Genomic DNA, 23,487 nt, shown 5'->3' with positions numbered 1-23,487 from the left:
CCTCCTGAGTCGCTGGGATTACAGGCGTGTACCACCATGCCTGGCTTCTAAGTTGTTCTTGTCAGGACGTTTTGGTGACAATGACATAAAGCTGACTAACACATAGGGAATAAAGCTAATTTTATGTGAGTCCAAAATTTATGTCCGTAAAGAAGATTGTTAGAGGCTACAGATTTGTGATGAATCTCTGAGTGTCTTCTCTCCAGAAAAACATCTTTCCTGCATTCACTTGTAAAATGGGACCAGGGATGGGGTTGGGGGGAACATGAAAAAAATGGAGAAACTTTGATTGGGCAAAGGGGTAGAGAGGAAGGGGATATGGGGGCAGCAAAGATGGTGGAATGAGGTAGACTTTATTACCCTAGGTACATGTATGTCTGCACATATGGTGCAACGTTACAGCATGTACAACCAAAGAAAGTTGAGCTTCAATTCTGTACAATGAATAATGAATCAAAATGCATTCTGTGGTCATATATACCTAATTAAAATAAATAAATAATTTTTAAAAAATGGGACCAAGGAGCTTCACCTGCAGTCAGACCAAGGAGGCAGGGGTTACTTTGAAAGGCCATGACTGATATATATTTGGCCTTACTTTTTGCTGATATATAGGTTCATTCTGCCATTCACAAGTTCACTCCATCAGAAGTCACTGTTTCTTTCCTTGTAAATGACATGCAGTTGGGCAAAAGTCACTTACAAAGTGCATCATCTGCTAATCACTGGCTAATTGCCAGAAGAGATCCAGTATTTTGAGTAGGGGCCATTCCCCAAAGTGGTCACATATGCAGACTTGATTTCCATATCCAACACATGTTCATGCGATTTTCTGAGGATGTTTTTTTTCTCTCTAAATCTAGGAGTTCCATGGAAACCTCTTTAAATTCTCCTGAGATTTATCTCACTATTATAGCCTATCCCAGTTCTTTTCTCTCCCTTTCTCTCTTTTGTGGCATATGTACCAGCTGGGACACTCTCTTGTGCAATATTTTTCAAATTTCAATTTCATTTTCTTCCCATTTATATAGCTTGTTGTTTTCCTTGTTTTAACTCTTTCTTCCATCTGGATCATAAGCACATTAGAATTTTACTATTCTTGCATGCAATAAATTATACATTAATAGGATAGTTATGGCTTGTGGGGAGAAGTTATTTGTGATTTGCACTTAGAGAGATTTTAATCAAGTTTACCATTCTCAAAAAGTCTGTTTTGCATATAAATAAGGACCCCTAAAAATCGATCTGTTTTCCTCAATTATAAAATGCTTCATTTAGAAGCCTAAGGGTAATTTATTATACTGAATTGGTGGAAAGGAAGATGTATTGCATTATGTTTAATCTTATCAAAAGGCTGCTATGTTTAATGACAATGTCTGTTTATCATAATTATTATAAGTTGTCTAGGTTAATAAAATCAGAAGACCTATGTGAGATTTTTGAATGCTAAATTTATTATTTACATATTGTCTCAGCTACCAGCTGTCCCTTATGGATGTGCAGTCAGCCTGAGTGTTTGATTTCTGCTCAGGTGGCTGGAGGACTTTGTGTCTGTCAGATAAAGTAGACTATAAAACCAGGTTCTTAAAATTGTCTCCAATTAAAAATGTATAAAATAAAAACACAGGAGTGAAAAAAACAATGGATAATAGTTTTCAGGAATTTGATGGGTGTTTTACAATTTTATATGTTTCATAATTAAAATGCCATTGCTAGACAAGCCAGGAACCAAAGTACAAACCGTGCTGTCTTTTCTCATATGTGATGGGGTGTGTGTGTTTGTGAGTATGTGTGTGTGTGTGTGTGTGTGTGTGTGTGTGTGTTTGTGTGTGTGTGTGTGTGCGTGCGCACATGCACATATGCATGTGGAGGGGATAATATTATATATCTTAATGTCTCCAAGATTTCCTGTGCATGTGCATCTTTATTCAAATTTTAAATCTAGGAAACTAAAGCTCAGAGAAGTAGGTGAGGATCCCAAAGTCCAACTGATAGAAGAGTTCTGTAAAACTTATCTCTCTGATTTCAAAGCTTGACCCTTCCCACCATGAACTGCTGATGACTAATGGTAGAGGTGAAGGGTAGGATATAGTTTGAATGTACCCCCAACATTTATGTGTTGGAAACTTGATCCCTGTTGCAATAGTGTAGGGAGGGGAGATCTCTATGAGGTGATAATTAATGATTTACTATGGCAATAGGTTGGCTGGTGTGAAAGGGAACTTGCTGTCAAAGTGGCTTTGGCCCTCTCTTGTGTTCTTTCACACTCTCTTCAGGTGGTACCTTCTGCTAAGTTATGACAGCAACAAGTCCTCACCCAATGTAACACCTTATCTTACACTTCTCAGATTCCATAACCATCAGCAAAATTAACTCCTCTTGCTTTGTAATTATTCGGTCTGTGGTGTTCTGTTATAGTAAGAGAAATGAACTTAGACATCAGGTGAATGAAAGATTTTAGGACTCACAATTTGCAAACCAGTGGCTTGCTTCTTGGCTTCCTAGCTTTGAGATGCTGGATAAACCAAAGTTCTTTTATCACTCAAAACAGATTGCAATCCCTTATGTCTCTCCTTCCTCTGAAAGTAAATATCAACATTGTCATTGCAATATATCTGTACATCTGTCCTAGTTGATTGCTACTGTAGAAAAAAGTAAGTACTACAAGCATCATTTATGAAGACTAGAAAATCACAGTTCAACTTTTCAAATGTCAGAATAACAATTAAAAGGAAATACAAGGTTCTGGAGTTGTAGTCATTGGTGGAGCACTTGCCTTGCATGTGTGAGGCCTTGGATTCAATCTTCATCACCACATAAAAATAAATACATAAAATAAAAATATTGTGTCCATCTACAACCAAAAAAAATTTTAAAGGCAATGCAAGTCCATCCTATATTTTTTATACATTTACTTTGGAAGACATTAATTTATAGTAGAAAAAAAAGTCTATTGGATAACTTTTGGATATTTCTTAGAACTCCTTTCTGAGACATCATCTTCTGAGTTAGAAAATTTTCCATTCTCTAGAAACAGTGTGGGTCTGTTCTAGTGTTTGGCAGCTGACATTTTGACAAATGGAGGTATTAAACCATGCATTAACCATGCATTAAATTTCAGTAAGGACTTTACCTGCCATTTTTTTTTCCAGATGTAAATGTACTTTAAAATAGAAGAAAAAAATCACCATAGCAACTTCTCTGTTAAGTAAATGTTCTTTGTACCAAAAAGAGATTGGTTATTTGCCATAAAAAATATCCTTAACTGGTTTTAAACTGGAAGGAAAATTCTATGACATATTGCTCAAAACCTTGATATTAAGATGATTGCTCTGGAGAGGTTATCAGGCTTAGAATACCGGGAAACAATGTCTTGCTCAATTTGTATCTGGCTCATAGAACTTGTCCAGGAAAACACTGTGGAATTGAAAAGAAGGAAAAGATAAATGAGGTATGGCCAAGACAGAGACTTGGGGATGCTGTCAGTCTCCTCCAAGTCTCTTGCCTAGCACTTTCAATCAAAAACCATGTCTGTAAATCCTACCCTTGTTGACTTACCTCTTAAATTTTTTTCTTTTCCATTTCCACAGAAACTTACATTTAGTACTACTTTTCCAGGACTCTTATAAAAACCTTCTAATTGTTCTCTTGCTTTTAATTTTGCCTACACTGACCTACCCTTGAACTCAGATGCCAGGATCATCTCAACTATGGCTAAATATAGTGCTAAAATATATCCATTCTCACCCATGAGTGAATATCCGAACAACCAGGAAACTTCCAAAAAATACTGATGCCTAGGGCTTATTCTTTAGAGATACCAATTTCTTTCATTTAGAGTAGGACTCAGGTGTTTTTCCAGCATTGCTTTACAACTCCTGGTGCTTCTCATGTTAGGCCTAAAGTCTCCTGATGTAACTCCCTGCAAATGGTTTTTAGTATCTATGTCAGCTTAATGGTATTCCTGTCAGCCCATGAATATCAGCAAGGTTGAATCTCTGCCTGCCTCATCTTTCTTCTCAATAAACAATGGTCTTTGCTTCTTAGTCATAGTTTTTTCTCTTCATTCTATGACTTTCTTTCTGCTGTTTTCTGGGAACATCCCTAACTCTTCAATATCAATATCCCTGTGTCTTCAATATCAACTCACACATCTTTAAATGCTCATGTATGAAGATTTCCCTGATCTTCCTCAAAATCTATGTGTCTCCATAGTGTTTTTTTTTTAGATGATTTGTGGTACCGGTATACAAATGCATTTATATACCACATGGAGATATATATATATATATATATATATATATATATATATATACATATATATATATATATATATAGTCTCACACTTGAGCTTTTGTAGGAATCAAGGGAATAGAACTTATTATCTCATGAAACCTTAACTGATAAAGGTCCAACCATGTAGTCTTAGAATTTTTATTTTAAGACTACATCATAGGGCTGGGGATGTGGCTCAAGCGGTAGCACGCTTGCCTGGCATGCGTGCGGCCTGGGTTCGATCCTCAGCACCACATACCAACAAAGATGTTGTGTCCGCCAAGAACTAAAAAATAAATATTAAAAATTCTCCCTCAAAAAAAAAGACTACATCATATATATATATATATATATATGATGTAGTCTTAAAATAAAAATTCATGTTTCCATGTTTATTTTTTCAAGATTTAGCCCAGCACAAGATCAACACTCCAATCAATTTTGATAAATGCATAATTTCATGAATGACCTATGATAATATGATTTTATTTATGGCTTAAGATAATGTAAAGGATATTCATTTGGATAATGAGAGAATCTCTTGATTGATAGTTTGAAAGAGATTCTCTAATGAATGTTCTGAAGCATTGGTTATCTCTTTGAAAGATGTTCAATTGTAGACTTGGACTCAGAAGAAGTATGTCATACTGGTAACACCAAACATCTTAGGTCAGAGTAAGACTTGCCAGGTTGGAGACTGTGCATGCAGTAATACTTTCCTTTGTGCTGTAGACTAGATATTTAATACTCATGAGACATTTTCCTGTCCACCAACCTCAAATCTCCCTTCTCCTCTGAAGTAGATTTATATTTATTGCTTTTCTCCAGAATCACTATCATGGTTGGACTTTAGAAAGTCCAAAGTCCATGGTTGGACCTTTTTCAATTAAGGTTCCATGAGATAATAAGTTGCATTCCCTTGTATCCTCCAAAAGCTCAAGTGTGAGACAATACATGAAAATTTAGAAGTGAAGTAATTGGGTTATGAGAGCCTTAACCTAATCCGTGTCTTAATGCACTGATAGGTATTAATTGTGTGGTAACTAGAGGTACGTAGGGTGTGGTGAGAGGAGGTAGGTCATGGAGGTGCGCCTTTGGGGTATATATTTTGTTCCTGCTGTGTGAAATACACTCTCTGCTTCCTGATCATTACAAACTGAGATACTTACCTCCACCAGAGCCTTCAGCCATGCTGTTTCATCTCACCTCTGGCACAGAGCTATGGTCTTATCTCTGTAGCTGGGAGCCCCAAATGAACTTCTCCTTCTCTAAAATTGTTCTTGTCAGGTTTTTTGGTCACAGTAGGAAAAAAAATATTAAAACAGGATCACTGGCCTAAATAATGACAGTCATACACTTGGACTTCAGAATTCAGAATTCACAGGGTCAAACCTATGGGTCTCTGTGAAAATAATCTGAGGATGATTTTCATTCTTTCGGTGGATCTGAAAGCGGGCTTTACAACTTAGAACATGCTCACTTGATTATTCTGACCTGCACTCCACTCTAAAAATAAAAGAGGCTGGATGGTCTCGGAGCTTTTTCCAACCAAGGGAGATGTCAAATGTTATTCCTAATTTTCTTCCTTATCTTCTACTAAAAGCAGAATCATTTCCATCACAATGTCACAGATTTGGCTGAGGAATATTTCAAAAGTAAAAATTAACACACAGGGCCCAGGTCTATGTAAATCAGTGTCCTGGAGTATTCCCAAAGTATTGGTAGCAAAGAGCCACCTCTAAGATGCTACTGTCATCAAATCAGTGTAAATAGAAAGCCAGACAGCGTGCACACTACCAGCTGGGGGCCCCAGTGCAGTATAAGACTTGTGAGCTTCTGGCCAGAGGTTGTGGCTCTGTTTATCCCACATTATTGCCTAAAATTCTAGCTAAAAATAAGAATGCTATTTTGCTGGAATATTTTGATCACCTATTGAGTGCTGACTCAATCTCAGCCTATCAGATTTTCCCCTGTGAGAATTTGAAACTTAAGCATGGATTTGACCACATCAACCAATGCTATATAAGCAAAATCTCCATATAGCCAGCCCTCTTCTGGAGAGAGTCTGAGAAAAGCTGTTGCTGAACCTACACTACATTTTCCAATCTGAGGCTCAGTTGTGATTCTGTGAACCAATCTGGTATTTTTCCAATGAGTCCTCATTTTTTTTCTTAAGTCAAAATTACCCTGTTTAGTTTACAGCCCAATGAACTTGTATAAACATGCTTTGCCAATAATTGATGGTGTGACCTGGGACATGTCAACTTGTATTTTTAAGACTCAGTTTCCCTCAATTGTAAAGTGAGACCAGTGATTCAGAACCATGTTTTGTTGTTGTTGTTGTTGGTACTGGGGTCAGAACCAAGGGGCACTTAACCACTGAGCTTCATCCCCAACCCTTTTTTATATTTTATTTAGAGATGAGACCTTGCTACGTAAGTGCCTCACTAGGTTGCTGTCTTTGACTTTGCAATCCTCTTATCTCAGCCTCTGGAGCCACTGGAATTACAGGTGTGTGCCAACAAGCTGGGCAAAATCCACATTTTTAATTTTTAACCACTTATAAAATAAAAAAAGACTTTTGAATAAATATAATGAAAAAACGAAAATTATTTCCCCACCTTAAATCTTCACTGTTTGATAAAACAACTTCTGAGCAAGGCAAAGTTTCCTTAGAGCACAAAAGTTGTTAAAGCGCTATCTTTTTATGGTTTTATAGTTTTTGATTCTGAGCCTTGAGCCAGAAACAACTGGGGTTTTCTGTTTCAGAGCCAGATACTGGTAGATGTAAAAGGCCATATAATGATAGTTAATGGAAGACAAAAAATGGAAAATGTCATGGAAATTCAAATGCAAAAACAACATCTCCAGCAGGTTTTTAAAAAGAGAAATGATTGAACTAATCTATTTTTTTTCTGTTATAGAAAATCCTAGCTAAAAATCAGAATCCTATTATTCTGGAATATTTTGATCACCTGAAGTCTGTTAGGACACAGAGTTGAAATCCATGAAAAGGTCAAGACACCTCTCAATTTCCAAATTAAATTGCTTGGAAACACACTTTAGTAGGAAGTTGGGTTTGGGGAGACCTGCTGTGAAAGTTAGCAAATGAAATGTAAAATGTGTGAAGTTTTCAGTTTCAGAAAAAAAAAAAAAACACACCAATTTGAAAAGATAGTGGCATTTTTGCTTTACCAAATGAGGCTCTTTGGGTGGACTTAAATATATCCCTTGCATATTCTGGAGCTTAAATACAAAAATCTTCAAAATATCACTCCATTAAAAATCTTCCCAACATGCTAAAATTTCAAGGTCACAGTCTAGGTTATTTCTAGCAGCATGAAATTCCTGTGTGATACTCTAGATAGATACAGAGTAAATACGGATCAACACAATAATATTCATGGTGATCACATGATGTCTAAAAGATTCCGCTGGGCATTTTTATAATCTCACACTTAAATCTCACAATTCTGCACTGCCAACCTCATCCCCAGAACTGCAGGCTCACTCCTCTGTGGAGCTGGTCTTGGCAAAGGTGGATAATGATATCCTAAGTCTCTTGCCCGGTGGACACTGTTTCCTCTTTTATGACTGATTTCTCTGAGGTAGGCATTGATGTTGGTCATTTTACCTTGAAGTAAAATGAAGTTGTCTACCACTCTTAACAGTGGTTGATCTGTAGTCTTTGAGTTACCTTCCCCTCCGGTGATTGTCGGTCTCATTATGGTATCTCTCTTTTTCTGGACACGGGAGATAAATGGCCCATAAATATTGGCATTTCTTGGCATTTTGTATGTGGACCTCTATTTGAAGATGGACTTGCTCTGTCTTTGTGTGACCTTACCAAACATCAAACATATCCTTCTTGAGTTTCAGAACTATACACAACATATTGTTGAACTTCTCCTTCTGACTGGGCATAGGCATCTCAAACTCTGCAAGCCATAAGGTGACAGTCACTAAATGGTTGTAGGCATCAGAGTCTCTAGCCATGGATCCTCTCTCAGCAGATATCACCAGGGTGTGCTTATTAATTTTGTGGATCTGAGTTCTCTTATATCTAAAGTGTATTGAGGATTAAATGGGACAGCATATGTAATGAAGCATTTAGCATATTATGTAACACATACTAATCCTTAAATAAAATTTAACAATGTTTTATCATATTTCTTTCAAACCTGCTTATTCTTTCATATTATGAATCTTGAACTACTTTTCACCCAAGCCAGAAATTATAGAATTATTGATTTCTCATATTTGCTTATCTCCACATCTATCGTGGAAGACAATTCATTTTAACTTTAAAAATATTTTAAAATCTGTTTTCATCTCTGTGCCACCAATAATGCTGTTTATTTTATGAATTTTTATGCTTCTGTATATCATCTTGGTCTATCTGTCATTAGGAAGGAGGGTCTTTGTGTGTGTGTGTGTGTATACGTGTGTGTGTGCATGTTTCTGTGAGCACGCATGCAAGTGCAAGAGACTGAAACATTTTACTTACCTTGATAAAACCCCAAAACATGTTCTTACTAGAGTTTTATGATATTGAGAAAAATGTAGGAAAGGAGAAATCTATTAATAAACACAGTGGGACCTGATGCCAGTGCTTAGGGAGGTTGGCAAGCCAATGCTAATTGAATAGAACCATAGAACCACACTGTTGATGTGACTGTTAAAATAACCTTTCCTTCCTCTAGGGCTGTTTAATAAAAATGCAGTGTTTTTATGTACATCCTAAATGTTGCTTTATTGAGGAACTTAAAAGCAAGTTAATAACAGCATGCTTAAGGTTTCGGAGGGAGACTGCAATAATGGTATATTTGAAAAGAAAAATTGCATAGTAAACCCAGTCACACACTGGAGGTGAATTTCTAGATCAGATTTGGAATTTTAAGCAATCAAATGTAGGTGATGCTCAAGGTTACACCATCTAGTACAGTCTAATGAGCACAAGGAAACATTCAAAGCAAGTGTTTCTTGCAATATTTTAACCACTGTGGGCTACTTTTTAATGTTTTCATGACATAACCACTAATCAAAGATAAAAACTATTCTTTTAAATATTAAGGCTTAAATCAGACTTGAAAAATGGGATAAAAATAAAATAAATTAATTTTTAATCAACTTTTTTTCCTTATTGAAGGAAAATCAGAGAGGTGGCTCACAGTGTACAGTATATGAACACTGTCTTGTCTCATGTAAACAACCAAATCAGTTATGAAAAATAGTTCCTTGTTTGTAATCTGGTGTAATTTATTGTATTGTAGTAACATTAGTATATAATACATTTTAGGTAACTTTCAATAATGTAACAAAGTTACTACCTGAAAATATTAATCATTCCATGTAACAGTTAATTTGATTTATTAACTTGATTGGATTAATATATGCCAAGGATTAAGGGGTTCATGGTGTGTCAATGCAGGTGTGTCTAGGAATGATTGGCATGTGGAATAACCAACAGAAATGAAGACCCTGCCTAAGTGTGGGCAGCATTAACAAATAGGATGATGGCTTGGATAGAATGAAAGTTGGAAGAACAAGGAAGCAGCAGGAGATGCAAGCTTGATTCTTCTTGAATTGGTTCTTGATTGCTGCTGCCATCATCTGGGGATATCTGACTCTTGCTTCTTCACTCTTCCAAAGCAGATTCTGCCAGTGATTCCCCAGAAGCCTTTGGTCTTGGACTTGGGGTAGCACCGTTGATCCTTCTGGTTCTGGGGCTTCAGCCTCTTGGACTATACAGCAACTGGTTCTTCCAGCTATCCAGCCAGCGGACAGCCGTTTTGGACTATACAGCTCCTGGTCACTTAGGCCAATCTAATAAGTCCCCTTTTTATAATTATACTGCCTGTGGATTCTGTTTCTCTAGATAACCCTAATACACACCATAAACAATTAAAATATCTCACAACATTTATCATCAACATTTAGTTATGACAGATAGAATACATGATAAATTCTTTTAGGAAAAAATATGTATAGCCATGAAGCGAGGGAAAATGAATCCAAATACAATTTTTAAATTGTAATCTACACGGAACAAAATGAGATCAAATGCTAAACTTAATACGTGGAACCCAACAATAATTTACAAATTTTTATATTATTTAGATTTTAAAGAAAAACAATTTCTCTCTCAGAGGGAACATTTGTCTGTGTTCATATGTGTTTATAGTTGTTATTGTGATTGTTGCCTAAACTTATACTATTATTATCCAAATATATGATAGTAAAATTATATGGTACATTTTTCAACCAAATAAGTTATGTTTTGTATAAGAAGGATACATTAAATAATAATTGTTTTAAATGCTTTACATTTTAAAGTGCAATTTGATCTAATGGTATTTTATATTATAATAAGAGGCAGAATAAAGGAAGTTGATATTGTTAGAGTCCTCATTTTATTATCCTTGTTGAAATGAATGAAAATTTGAATGCAAATATACAAATAATTATACCATTCTTAAATGTCAAGGTGTTATTAAAGTAAATAGTTAAGAAAATTATGACATGTCCATTCCTGGGCTGAACATAGTTGGATTAAAAAATAGATTCTACCAAATTAGAGGTGCTTTTTTTTTTTTTTTTTAGTTTGTCACATGTAAGAAAATGCAGTAATTTATAACTAAAAATAGGCTCTTGAAAACACAACCATTGGTCTCAATTTGATATATTTTATAAGTTTATTTATCACATATAAGTTCTTTATAAAAAATTAAAATAAGGTTGGAAGTAAAAATCTTTCCTCTAAATAAGAGAATAATGTCCTCTTCCCATTTTCTGCCTCTTACTGGAAGTACTAGATAGTGCAATAAGACAAGAAAAAAGAACCAAAAGTTTAACTATGGGAGAGAAGAAATTAAATTGTGTGTTTATATATAATGTGATTTTTATGTAGAAAATCCCCAAAAGATCAATAAAATCACCTTTCCACTACTAGTAAGCAATTATATAGTAAGGTTAAAGGACAAGTTTCATTAGTCAGTGGTTTCATCACTGTGAACAAAACATTCTGACAAGAACAACTTAGAGGAGTAATAGTGTATTTGGACTCATATTTTCCAAGATTTAGTGCATGTCATCTGGCTTCATACCTCTGGGATGGAGATGAGGCAGAACATCATCATGGTGGAAGGGCGTGGTGGAGGCAAGCTGCTCAGTATATGGCAGTCAGTAAGCAGAGACAGAGGAACCATGAGGACAAGATATAATCCTCAAAGTGAAGCCTCCAGGGACTTATTTTTTCCAGGCATAATACATCTGCCTGCAATTATCGTCCAGTAATCCATTCAAATCTTTAATCCATCAAAGGAATCAACACAGTGATTAGATTACAGCTCTCATAATTGGATCATTTTACCCCTGAATATTCCTGTGTTGTCTAACATTATCTTCTTAGGGGGAGTCCTCATATCCAAGCTATACACAAGTTAATATACAAAAGTTAATTATTTTTTCTGTATACCAAACATGAAAAAGTGGAATTTGAAATTGAAAGTACAATATCATTTTTATTAGAACCCCCTAAATAAATTATTTAGGTGTAATTCTAACAAAACAGATAGATCTATACCTAATGAATGGATCTATGTGAGAAAAGTATAGAATTCTGATGGAAAAATATTATAGGCTATTACATCAAGGAAGACAGTATTGTCAAAGTTAAGTTCTTTCCAAATTGATCTGTAGATTTAATATAGTTCCAATCAATATCTCAGCAAGTTATTTTGTGAATGCTAACAAACTGATTTTAAAACTTATATAGAACAACAATAGGCCCAGAATAAACAACACAGTATTGAAGGACTGATGACACTATCTGACTTCAAAACTGACTATAAAATTACAGTAATCAAGACAGTATGGTACGGAAGCAAGAATAGACAAATATGTCAATGAAATATAAGAGAGGTTCCAAAAATAGATACCTATTAGGATAATCAACTGATCCTTGCCAAAGGAACAAAAACATTACAATCGTGGAAAAGACAGTATTTTTAATAAATTATGTAGGAGCTGAGTTCAGGGATGCAACCCTGTAATCCCAGAGGCTTGGGAGACTGAGGTAGAAGGATCATGAGTTTAAGATCAGCTTCAGCAAATTTAGTGAGACACTGTCTCAAAAAAAAAAAAAAAAAAAAAAGACTGGGGATGTAGGTTAGTGGGGTAAAGTTCCCCTGGGTTCAAATGCCCAGAATAAAAACTAAAATCAAATAAAAAGAAAAAAAAATAATTGTGAGGAAGAACTCAACACCTTCATGGGGAAAATAAAATCTAGACACAGACCTTACAGCTTATATTAACCAGGTAGGGTTTCCATACCAGAATACCACAGACTGGGTACCTTACACAGCGATTTTTTAAAATTTATTTTCTCCTAATTCTGGGGTCTGAAAGTTCAGGATTAAGGTGTCAGAGGGATGAGTTTCTTTGGAGGCCTTACTCTGTGGCTTTTAGATATCTTCCTCTTTGATGTGGCTTCAGGTGACCTTTTCTTTTTTTGCACAGATGCCTGTGCCTCTTCCTTTACACATTTGATTAGAGCTCCACCTTGCTGACTGCATTTTGCTGTTACTGAACCCTTGAAGATTCTACCTCCAGATGCAGTCACATTGAGGTTATGGGCATCCACTCTAGAATGTTGGGAGTGGGATATGACTCAGTCGATAAGATCTTCTTTCTGAAATGTTACTCAGAATTTATAGATGTCCATGTAATCCCAAACTATAAAACTTATAGAAGATAACACAAGAGAACATCTAGATGACTTCAGGCATGGTGATCTCATTTCAGAAATAAGGCCAAAGCACATTTTATGATAGAAATAATTAATAAGTGAGACTTCATTACATTTAAAACTTCGGCACTGAAAAAAAAGACACTGTCAAAAGAGTAAAAACATAAGACAGAGATGTGGAAAATTTTTGTAAAACACCTAAGCTGAAGGAACGATTATTGCCTTAAATGTGTTAATAATAATAATAATACATAAAAACCAAATACAAGAAAACAAAACAACCCAATTGAAAGATATGCCAAAAAAAAAACCCGAATAGAGTTCTCACAAAAAAGATATAGAAATGGCTATTAACATAGAAAAAAGATGTTCAACATGATATGCCATTAGGGACGTGCAACTAAGAAATCACAGTACACACTTAGAATGGCCAAAATTTAAAACACTGACACCACCAAAAGTTGGCAAGAATGTAGAACCACAGGAACTCTCATTCATTGCTGGCCAAAGTACAAAATGGCACAGCTATTTTAGAAGATGGTTTGGCAGCGTCTTACTAAACTAAATACACTCCTACAATACCATCCAGCAATCATTTTTCCTTGGTATTTTTCCAAATGAGCTGAAAACTTATGTCCACACAAAAACCTGCACACAGATGTTTATAACAGCTTTAGTCATTATTGCCAAAACTTGGAATCCACCAACATTGTCCTTCAGTGGGTGAATGGATAAATGAACTGTGGTTGATCCAGGCCATGGAGTATGACTCCAAAACAAGCTGTCAAGGCATGAGAAGACAGGAAAGAAACTTTACTGCACATTTATTAAGTGAAATAAGTCAACCTGAAAAGGCTACAAACGGTGTGAATCTAAGTGTCTGTTTTCCTGAAAGAAGGGAAAAACCAGAGAGGTAGTGAAAAGATCATTGGATACCCCGGGGGTTAGGAGGAAAGAAAGACGGGCAGAAGAGAATGTGGAAATAATAAAGGATTTTATTAAACTAAATTTGTATGATACTTTAACAGTAGATACAGGTTATCATGCATTTATTCAACCCATAGAATATGAGATAGCAAAAGTGAACACTAATGCAAACTATGGACTTTGAGTGATAAAGGTGTGTCAATTTGGGGTTCAGTGATCCTAAAGAATGTACCACCTTGATGTGGGATGTTGATGGTGGGAGAGATATGTGTGTGGGGGAAAGGGACACATTGGAACTCTATACTCGTCACTCACTTTTGCTCTGAACCTGAAACTCTTCTAAAAGTTAAAATCTGTTTTCAAAAATAATAGAATGTCACAGAAAGAATAACTTCCTCAATAAGCATCAATATTATGTGCTGGATTAGTTGTTCTTAAGGAACTCATACTCTATTAGGTAGAAAAAATGCCATCTGTTGCTTGCATACCAAGCAAAAGTTCAGGAATCAGTGGTCCTATAAGGCCCAAGCAGTGTAGAAAGACAACCTTCTTTCTCCTGGTCTCCCAAGGTTCACAATCTATCATCTCACACTCTTCCACCAAGCTTTAATCATTTAAAGGTAAATATTTGATATTGATGAATATGTGCTTGGTGATCACAGATATCTGAAGGTTTTTCAGACAGACGGATCTGAAAGCTCTCATGCATGGTAATTGAAACAAAACAGCATATTTTAATAGTTATTAACTCAGTGGATACAATTTTGAAATGCAATAATACTGATGAAGATGCTAATGCTATTAATAATAGTAATGATAACCCTTTGTTGCATATGTGTCAAGCACTATGGCTTCTATTTAGCTTAATATTCATAGCAATCCTACTATAATTATTATATCTTTTTTTTTTTTTAAACAGGGAGGGAGCTCCGAGAAGAGAATTCTTTGCCAAGCATAAGTTGTTGTTGTGTAACAGATGGAATTCATCCTTAGATCTCACGAAAAGAGTCTATGTTCTCATCATGCACGTTTTGCTTGAGAGCAGACAGTGGTCATGGTGTCTATTCTTACATGTGTTATCTGGAATTTGTTTGCTTGTATACACAGAAGATTGTTCTATTGTTCTCTGCTGCCCTGCCATCCAATCAGACCAGGATCATTAGTTCTCAGTTCTTCACTGAGCAGGGAAAACAGTATCCTAAATGAAAGCTGTTCATTTGAGATGTCTGAAGTTGCTGAGAAATAAGCAAAAGCATCAGGAGAGAGTTTCCTACCTTGCACAAACAAAAAAATATAAGCTTGTTTTAATGGGATGCAGCTGGATGTCAATAAGTAGCCAAATGACAAGTTGTAGAGGCAATTCCATTTCACATCTCAATACCTTGCAGACTTTTTCCCTCTTTTAAATTAAATGATATATCGGGTGATACTATAGGTAATGGTGTGATTTCTTTGTCACAAAGCTGCTTTTGAAACATCTATTCTTCTTCAGACCAAACATGCACATATATATATATATATATATATATATATATATATATATATATATACATGGCACCACTTCTGTTCTCAAACAGCTGAAAAGTAGACCATACTCTTTGGGTTCAAGCAAGAAGCACTAGCTTAGCTTGTGAAGATAATTTCCTTGCAGTGATTGATTTAATAGTGTCAAGGATAATACGGTTTTTATGGCCACAAGAAGGCTGTAATCTAATTTTGCAGAGATTCTTATCTCATTGGATCTGTGTTATCACTTTTAATCTCAGCGTTCTCATTTGAATTAGCTTAGAAAAATTCAATGGGCTGTTCTACTGACAGCTCAACCCACAGACTGGTCTTCCACACTAAATTTCCTAGTGCCAACGTTATATTTTAAATCACGTTCTCATTACTCTCAACAGTCAATTAAGGAGTTATTTTTGCAGACTATTATAGGCAGGAATTGCTGGGTATAATTTCTTCCACACAGTAAGAACTATTTATTTTAAGAATAAACATTGTAAACTTAATTAGAACGGCATGGCTGGTTCCATGACAAATTTCAGCAAGGGATAGTTTTCAAATATCTAGATCATTGAAAAAGAAGCCAGGCATTTTCCCTGTACTCTTGCATGTGTCCTGTACTCTTGAATGGCCAAGCACAAAACATATTATGAATTAGTTTCCTCAAAGTCTGATACTGCACAATATTTAATTTTTAGGTATGAAATCCATTGGATACAATGGAAACCAAGTTTAATTGACTGAATTGGTTCTACTCTATGAATTGTAAAAATATGTTCTAGACATCGCATCATATAACCATGTCCCTTCAAAGCAAAGGTCAGCTTTTGCAAACATTTCTCTTTGTAGGGAAATAAACTCCTGGATCTCAACCTTAGTAATTCTTGACTCTACTCCATCTGCTTTTCACACCAGCCCAGGATGGCAGCAGGATAGAAAAGCATGAGGATCTCAGATGCTGTCCTCTGAGAATTCCACTGAATTTTAGTGGCTGCCCCTCTCCTAGGGGACTTACTCATGGGTTGCTTTTCCTCCTACCCTTGACCTTTCAGTTAAGGTGCTACCCTCTGACAAACAGTTCTTGGAATCAACTTGTGAGCATCTGCTCATAAGTTTCCGTGAAGATGGTCTTTGGAAACCTTTGTTTGTTGGGTATAATTTCTTGCTGGTGGAATAAATTATAATTCCACCAGAAAGAAATTATACTCCAACAACAGCCTGCTTGTTGCATATTTGGAAGAAACTGAAGGGCCACCTCTACACCTCAAGATCATATTCAGCATAGTGTATAGCTGTTCACAGTGAATCTCAGCCAAAAGAGTATAACATCTTTATTTGTGGTAAAACCACTACCTAGTGGATAAATTTAGTTATTTGTAGAAATTATCTTAAAAAGATAGACTGTCCTGGCAAGAACACCATGAATATGACTCCTCACTCTAGCTTGATTTATTAAAGTATTTACTGGGAATAGGGCAAGAGAAGAGGGATGGGAAGTTCTGGAAGTAGAGAAAGGAAGTTTTGTCTATTACAAATGCAAGGGAATCTAAATATATTGAGTTTAAGATATGTTATGAACATATGTAATAATTAATTAAAGTTAGCTGTAAAAACTCCACAAAATAGAATCATTAAAAATGGCACCCATATACCTTTACAAAAGATAAAGGACATAAAGAAATTAGACTTCGCAAATGCAGAACTGGATTAGGAAGAACGGGTCCTAATATGGACTTTGTGTTTCTATGCAGATGGAGGCCTGGGCTGATCAGGCTTTTGTAGTTGAGGTCAAGTAACTTATGGAGTTACTACTGTATACTGTGAGAAACTCACACAGCATGACATTGTCTACGTTATTATTATATCCATTTGCATAGATGTGATTTCACAATTTTTTTCTGCAATTTTTATGTACCCCGAATACTTCAACTGGTTGGTAAACATCAGAGGGACAAGGAAAATATTATTTTTTGCCCAATACTCTATAAAAAGTAAGTAGCTAGGTCTTGAATGAATTAATAAACTAATTAATATAAAAAATTCTCATTTATTATTCAAAAGAGTTTCCATAGAGAATGTACTGTCCCTCATCCTTGCATTTAAAGCTCACTTATAATTCTCATTTTTAATATCATGAATCAGTGTTTTGGGAGCTTGATGAATTAGAGATAGTCAATCTAAGTCTGATTCTATTTAGTTGTGCTACTAAAATGGGGTTTTGTGACTGTGGACTGAGAAGCTGACAATTGGCTTCTGTTGACTTTACCAACTTCCCTGTAGAGAGTGATATCTTAGTGAAAATCTGCTCCTAATGTTTTTTTTTTTATTTTGTCTCTCCTTATGAAGACAACACCTTAGATACTATCCACCTCGGGAATAGCAGTTAATACTATTAAAATTGCATTCAGACATCTTTGCATACCTTCCTTGAATTTCCCATGGTGAATACAAAATTAAATGCATGATGCTATTTCAATACTTTCCTCTTTGAGTGAATCAATACCAAATTCTATCCAGTTTCTTTGTGTGATCCAATAAGGACAAACACTTGTCCTACATTTAAAGTGTATACTTTCATACATCTATATCTGTATCTACACATTAAGTACTTGCTAGTAAAATAAAGGTATTGCAAAGCATAATGTAAAATGTCTCAAGAAACTCACATGAGAAAAATGTATTTTGATTTAGTTAGATATAAAAAAGCCACAGACTAAAGGATTAAATATCTTGTATTCTTTCCAGTCAAATTCAATTTTCAATTCAGACTAGCTAACATTTACTTGGTGCCTACTGTGAATCTGGCTCTAAGTGAAACAATTTTGTATGTATTATTCTGTTTAAAATACAGATACTGCAAAGATGCAGAAATAGAGGTTACAGATGTTGTTGGACTTATGAAGGTCAGAAAATGGGGAGAAGGATTTGAAATCTGGAACTTCTCAAACCCAGCCAAGTTATACAATTTTTTAAATTTTCTATTTTAAATAAGTTAATAAGAATTGAGGAATTCTATCATACTCAATGGTGAAAAACTGAAAAGTTTTCCCTCTACTCTATCTGGAATCAAGCAAAGATGCTCATTCATAGCATTTATTTCTGATACAGTGCTACAAGTCTTAGCTGGAGCAATTAGGCAAGAAAAATAAATAAGAAGCATTCAAATCATGAAAGAAAAAGGAGAATTGTCCTTATTTACAAATGACATAATCTTATAAGCAGAAAACCCTAAAAATCCCCTTAAATCTAATAGATATATTCAATAATACTGGAAAATGCAAAAGTGATCCAAACACTCAAGGGTGTGTCTAACCCTAACAACAAGCTATCTGAAAGGGAATTAGGAAAACAGTTCTATTTCCAATAGTACCAAAATGAATAAAATATTTAGGAATAAACTTCACTAAAGAGATAATTATAAACAATGATAAAGGAATTTGAATATAACACAAACAAATGGCAAAATATCCTGTGTCCATGGAGTAGAAGAAAATATTGTTATACTTCCATACTACCCCAAACAATGCATGGATTCAAGGTAGTCTGTGTCAAAACTACAATGTCATTTTTTACAGAAATGAAAAAATTATCTAAAGTTTATACAGAACCATAAATAAGTCCAAATAACCAAATCAGTCTTGAGAAAGAAAAAAGATGGAAACATCATATATCCTAATCTCAAAATATATTACAAAGGTACAGTAATTAAGACAATATGGTGCTGAAATAAAAGACCTATAGATAAATAGACCATAAAAGAAAGAAAGAAATCTACAACTGGTCAACTGATCTTAGAAAAAAATGTCAAGAATACCTAATAGAGAAAGGATAGTCTCTTCAGTAAATGATTTTTGGAAAACTAGACATACCTAAGTCAAAAAATAAACCAGATCCTTATCTTTCATCATTCACAAATAATTAAAATAGATTAAAGATTTAAAGCTAAGAACTGAAACTATAAAACTCCTAGAAGAAAATAAAGGGGGGAAGGGTCATGACATTGGACTTGGCAATAATTTCAGAGAGCTAACACCAAAAACAAAAGCAATAAAAGAAAATAAAAATAAGTGGAATGATATCAAACATTAAACCTTTTACAGAGGAAGGGAAATAATCATTGTAGGGAAAAAGCAGCTAAGGGATGAGGGAAAGTATTGTAAAGTTAATATTTATGAAGTGCTTAACTTTGACAACTCAATAGCAAAATAGCTAATGATCTGATAAAAAAAAGGTCTAAATATTTGAATATACATTTCTCCAAAGGAAAGATACAAATGGAGAAGAGTTATATGAAAAGGTGCTCAAAATCTATAATTAGAGAAGTGAAGGATCAAAACTATAGTAAGATGAATACTACCAAAAAGGAAAAAAATAAATAAAAAGCATTGTTGAGGATGTCGGAAATGTAGACCCTTTGTATTACTGGTGGGAATGACAAAAGGCTTTATTAAAAACACAAGGGAAGGTCCTAAAAAATTAAAAATGGAGTTAGCATATAATCTAGAAATTTTACCTCTGGTGGGTATTATTCAATTCCAAATAATCAGATATTGGATCACCAAAAGACAATAATACTTGCACGTTGATCACATCACTCTTTAGAGCCAAGATGTGAAAACAACCTAATTGTGCATGGAAGGATAAATGGATAAAAGTAAAACGAGGTGTATACCTTTAGTGGGATCGTGATAAGCCTTATAAGAAAGGGAATTCTTCAATGTCTGACAATGTGAATGAACCTAGAGGACAGGGAAAGTGAAGTATGTCTCTAACAGAAGCACAGTTACTGCAAGAAACTTCCTTCACAGGAGATATGCAAAAAAGTCAAAGTTATAGAATCAGTGTGGGGTGGCAGTTGCTTGGACCTAGACAAAGGTGAAAAGGAGTTGCTACTTGAAGGCCATAAGTTTTCACATAAGCAAAACAAACAAGTTGCAGAGATGTCTCGTACAACACTGTGTCTACACTTGATCCTAGCCAAAAGATTGAGAAATGATAGCATCCTTTCTATTGTACCTTTAGAAATTATTGAGAACCATATTAAACATATCTATCACAATAAAACCTAGTTTAATGATAATTAAATGCACACAAATCAGCTAGTACCTAGCACACAATCAGTGCTAAATATAAGCTATCATCATCCTCATTATCACTATCATCCTGTGCCTATGAGTGCATTCACCTAATGTGCTGATAACTGAGCTTTATTTTATTTTTACTTAAAGTAGATGGTTAGATGTTATTTGCTAGTAAACCACTTGATGTGTTTATAAAGGCTCCAAAAGAACAGGAATGCATCATAAAGCTTGGAATTTCCTAAGAAAATTTCTTAGTAATTTTCTGAAAAGTTTGATTAATATGCAATTCTTCACAAGCTCTAAAGCTCCTATTGTGTACACTTGCAATTAGACTGTAAATTTTACAACTTGAACACAAAAGCTTTATCACTGACGTTTTACCAGTTTTGTCTTGAATCAGTGGTGAAATTTATGCTGCTTTTACTTTATGATGCAAACTACTATTAGTTTAATTTCCTCATTAACAATTTAGTACTGTTTCAATTGCCCTTCCAGGGAGAGTAATACATATTTGTAAAACATTCTTATAACTTTCTTATAACTGAAGTTTAAAATTTATATGCATTATAATTTAAATTTGTACTGTTATTTATACTCATTTCTAAGACAGATGCCCATAATTATCCTGTTTATGCTGTGTAGTGATTTCTAATCAGTAATGGAGTTTATCTGAAATTTTACTACTTACATAATTTGTGTCATATGATTGATAAAGCTAATTAGTTATTTTAAAGTTTGAATCACTTTGTTTGTAGCAAAAAAATATATAAATAATTTTGTAAATATACATAAAGAAATAAAAACAACATAAGGGTATTGCTCTTCAACTCTTGGCTATAAGCATGTAGGGTAATTTTTGTTGTTGTTGTTGGTGGTGGTGGTGATTTTTTGTTTGTTTTGTTTTGTTTTCCACAAACAGTAACACGGGTCTATTCAGGACAATCCTGCAGAGGGGGTCCCAGTGGAAACTGAGACCAGGCTTCTGCTTACAGCCTGGGGTAGATATAGAGAAATGAGGGAGCAGGGAACTCAGCCACTGCTAGGAGATTATCTGAGGAGGGTCCATGTGGTATCACCTTCATAAGGAAGTAGGTGTTTCCAGGATTTCAGTTCCAGATAAAAATTTCCTTTGTCATGATGATGAGGTGTTTGAGGTTTCTTTGCATGATGATGGATTATTGTCTGGGGTTTAGGTTAGGCTAAGTCAGAGTGACCTTGAGGTGACTCTGATTCTAAGATGGAGGACACATTTCAAAGTGGTGTTTGTTGCCTGTGTCAAGCTTTACCTACCATTTTTGCCTTTTTCTTTTTATTTGATAAGAAAGGGGTAATAGGAGAAGGGGTAGTGATGTCTCTTATAATATTTCCTGCAGAGAGGGGTCTCTGTTGAGGACTCCTGTAGGGGTCGGTATATTGAGCAGTTCTAATGGAGCTCAGCAGGAGAATGTTCTGGACTCTGATCAGTAGTGGCTTGATGGTCCTTTGTGAAAAGGAGGTGAGTAGCAAAAAGCAAGCCCCCCTCCACCCCAAAAAAAGTAATGGCAAGGACAACAATTATACAGATAATTGGAAAAAGAAAGGGGGTTAGGCAAGTTCTTGTTCAGTTAGTGGGTACTCAGATATGTTCATTGCACACAGGAATATGATTCCCTGATTATAGTTGAGGCAGGCAGAGAGGTGATGGGAGACAACTCACTTTAGCTGGAGACAGGGTCTTGTAGGGATGTTTTAATGAGACTGCAGTAGGTGGCCATGGTGGTCCAGGAGATAACCCACACTGTGATTGACACCTCAGGGAGGAGAGCTGACTGAGTTGTTAGAGGGGAAGGTAAAGCTTCTGGATGGCGTAAGAGATAAAAGAGGCAGAGGACTGTGGGAAGTTATGAAATGAAAGGATGCCTTGAATTTGATTAGGATGTTCCTGTCAAGGAGAGGAGTGGGCAGCAAGGCAGGAGGCATGTACATTTTAATGAGGTTGGTTTTCATAAGCAGGTCTATGGACCTGCCCTACTGAGTGCATTTTGTACAAAATGTTTGCAAGTCACTTTTCCATTCCTTGAAAAGTCCCGGATAGTAAATGCAGTCACTTACCCTGCAAATGCCTCGCCTATCTTTCCTGCTTGGCACTGGAATTCGTAACTAAACCCTCCAGTCGTGCTCCACTAGGAATTTGCAAAATACAGGAACGTGCGTGACTCTGACTTCTTATAAGCCTGTTCATCTTCCTTTAATTTTATGGAGTATTTCAATCTCTTTCCTGAACCCAAATCCTACTTGGACTAGATTTGACATTATGTTTTCATTTGAGCTTTGGATCCTTAATCTTATTACTTCCTGTTTTCCTAAAACTGGAGTGAATAAGCTACTTACAAGAACATAAGCTGAATCTGCACAAAGCCGTTTAACTGTATTTACTCTGCTCTTTGGTTGATCCTGCTTCCCTAATCGTTCTGTGAAAATTTCAGGGAAATTACAAAGTCCAGAAGCAGTGCCTTGATTGGGATGTGATTTTGTTGGGACACTCTACTCATCTCTCAGCTTACTTTGTCTTTATGGTCCAAGTTGATCATACATATAAACACACACACACACACACACACACACACACACACACACACACAGAATCATCTGTTAAGTGTTTCAGCTGGATTCTTGTTATTTTATGTGATACTTGCAAGAATCTTGAATGACAATTGTTCTCTCCATTTTATAGATGAAATAGCTTAGTTCAAAAGAGGTCTGTTACTTGTTTCAAAGGACAGAGCTAGTCATACAAGAGGCTGGATTCAAATCCAGAGTTGATTAACTTCAAATCTCTTTACTCATCTTGCAAAATGAGCACCCTACTCTCTGGCATTAACAGGCTCTCAAGTACCCTCATAGCTCCAGTTATTCAAAAGCACAAGCTTGTGCTATCTGCTTCCAAAGAAAGCCTTTGGACTGATACAGACA

This window comes from Urocitellus parryii, chromosome 15, assembly GCF_045843805.1.
Source record: "Urocitellus parryii isolate mUroPar1 chromosome 15, mUroPar1.hap1, whole genome shotgun sequence".
Classification (NCBI taxonomy): domain Eukaryota; kingdom Metazoa; phylum Chordata; class Mammalia; order Rodentia; family Sciuridae; genus Urocitellus; species Urocitellus parryii.
This window is presented reverse-complemented; position numbering follows the sequence as displayed.